This window comes from Gymnogyps californianus, chromosome 26 (assembly GCF_018139145.2).
Source record: "Gymnogyps californianus isolate 813 chromosome 26, ASM1813914v2, whole genome shotgun sequence".
Taxonomy (NCBI): domain Eukaryota; kingdom Metazoa; phylum Chordata; class Aves; order Accipitriformes; family Cathartidae; genus Gymnogyps; species Gymnogyps californianus.
In genome coordinates, this window is record NC_059496.1 from 179,034 (window position 1) to 181,636 (window position 2,603).

Below are 2,603 nucleotides of genomic sequence, written 5' to 3' on the forward strand. Positions count from 1 at the left end.
AGGGGCTGAGGGAAAAAACTAACCTGTAAGGTAACTTTGGCCGTAGGTAAGGCTACAGCCCCCGAACGACGACCAGACAAGGCCTCCCCGACTCCTGCCCCACCTTACAGTCCCTGTACCGACCTCCCCCCAGACCTTCCTGTAGCAAGGGTGGGACTTTGCCCCATGGTTTCAAATGTTTTGACTAATCTGGCCGCTTTACGGCCAGGGGGTGACTATGCATGCCCCACATCGACGGTTTATACTAATCCATCGTGGAACCCAAATGATTTAGCCTTATGGGGGTGTACAATGCCAAGATTAAGGGAGGATGCAGAAACACGGGCGCAGTTACTGTCAAATCTCTGCACGGGACACAATCCTAACCGGGGGGACACCCAAATCTTATTCCGAGAATCATTCTGCCCAGATGAAAGAGAGAAGGTATTAACTAAGGATGCAGAATTAGCACGACAGGTGGGAGGAGGGAGAAATCCGTGGCCGACACTAAATCCGAATGGGAACTATAATATGGCCGGAGGACAGAGCCCATTGCCAAACAGCCCTAAGAAATTTAATAGAGGCAATTGGAGCATGTGGAGAACGTAGGGTGATGTTCACAGAAGACGATGTTAAATTTTACCTGGCAGAATTAGCACTGCTTTAGACCATGTACATAGTGGTGGAATAATATACCGGGACCTAAAACCAGAAAACATCCTTCTTGATGAGGAAGGACATATCAAATTAGCAGATTTTGGCTTAAGTGAGGTGTCAATTGATCGTGAAAAAAAAGCCTTCTCTTTCTGTGCAACAGTGGAATATATGGCGCCAGAAGTCATTAAGAGCGGAGGCCTTACACGGAGCGCAGACTGGTGGTCTTTTGGTGTTGTAATGTTTGAAATGCTCACTGGTACTCTGCCTTTCCAAGGGAAAGACAGAAAAGAAACCATGACACTGATTCTCGAGGCCAAACTTGGAATGCCCCAGTTCTTGAGCCCGGAAGCAGAGAGTCTTCTGCGAATGCTCTTCAAAAGAAACCCAGCAAACAGATTAGGAGCAGGCCTAGATGGAGTTGAAGAAATTAAGAGGCATGCATTCTTTTCCAAAATAGATTGGAATAAATTGTACAGGAGAGAAATTGATCCCCCTTTTAAACCTGCAACTGGCAGACCTGAAGATACGTTTTATTTTGACCCTGAGTTTACAGCAAAAACTCCAGAAGATTTGCCTGGTCTCCCACCTAGTGCTAATGCGCATCAACTTGTTCGGGGATTTAGTTCTGTAGCTATTGCATCAAATGACGAAAGCCAGGCAGTGCAGACAGTTGGAGTGCATTCCGTTGTCCAGCAGTTGCACAGGAACAGCATTCAGTTTACTGATAGATACGAAGTGAAGGAAGATATCAGAGTTGGGTCTTACTCTGTCTATAAGAGATGTATTCATAAAGCTTTAAACATGGAATATGCTGTAAAGATTATAGACAAGAGTAAAAGAGATCCAACAGAGGAGATTGAAATCCTACTGCGCTATGGCCACCATCCAAATATTATTACCCTAAAAGATGTGCATGATGATGGAAAATACGCATACATAGTAACAGAACTTACAAAAGGAGGGCAACTGCTGGATAAAATTCATAGACAAATTTTTTTTCTCGGAACGAGAAGCTAGTGCCGTTCTGTTCACAATAACAAGAACGGTTGAGTACCTCCATGCGCAAGGGGTTGTTCATGGAGAGCTGAAGCCTAGCAATATTCTTTATGTTGATGAATCTGGTAATCCAGAATCCATTCGACTTTGTGAATTTGGCCTTGCAAAACAACTACGAGTAGAAAACGGTCTTCTGAGGAGTCCATGTTACACAGCAAGTTTTGCTGCACCAGAGGTTTTACAGAGGCAAGGTTACGATGCTGCATGGGACATATGGAGCCTTGGTGTTCTACTTTATACCATGCTTGCTGGCTACCCTCCTTTTGTAACTGGTCCTGATGATACCCCAGAGGAGATTTTGGCCCGAATAGGTAGCGGGAAGTTGTCTCTCAGCGGTGGTTATTGGAATACCGTTTCAGATACAGCTAAGGACCTTCTTTCAAAAATGCTTCATGTTAACCCACATCAAAGACTGACTGCAGCCCAAGTCCTCAGTCACCCCTGGATAGTTGCTGTGACCAGTTGCCTCAATACCAGCTAAACAGGCAGGATGCTCCCCATGTAGTGAAGGGTGCAAGAGCAGCAGCTTACTCTGCTTTGACTCGTAATCAGTCACCAGTTTTGGGAGCCAGTCGGCCATTCTCCTCTTGCTCAGAGCATTATTTTTCATAAGGAATGGGTTTTTTAATCCCCTAAAATATTCTTTGTTACAGGTAGAGATGGACAGTTTATGTTAAGCGCTTAGCTTAAACAGTTTCTATTAGCACTATATACTTTGTGCCATCCAACATCTTGTATGTTTTTGTAAACAGTTCACAAGCAGTACAGTTCCGTGCTGTTTTCTTTAATGTATACATGCCTTGTTTTACTTAGATATTGTTAATCCTTTTGACAATTAAGTCTGATTAAACAGGTCACCTGGATTAGTCAGCATTGTTGGACAGCTCTAAAAGAAGGCTCACCGTTAAACA

The 2,603-nt window shown here is 44.1% G+C and overlaps 1 pseudogene; it reads left to right on the forward strand.

The window, feature by feature from the left end:
• Positions 1-592: 592 nt before the first annotated feature.
• On the forward strand, positions 593-2,337 carry LOC127026012 (ribosomal protein S6 kinase alpha-3-like; annotated as a pseudogene).
• Positions 2,338-2,603: the final 266 nt, after the last annotated feature.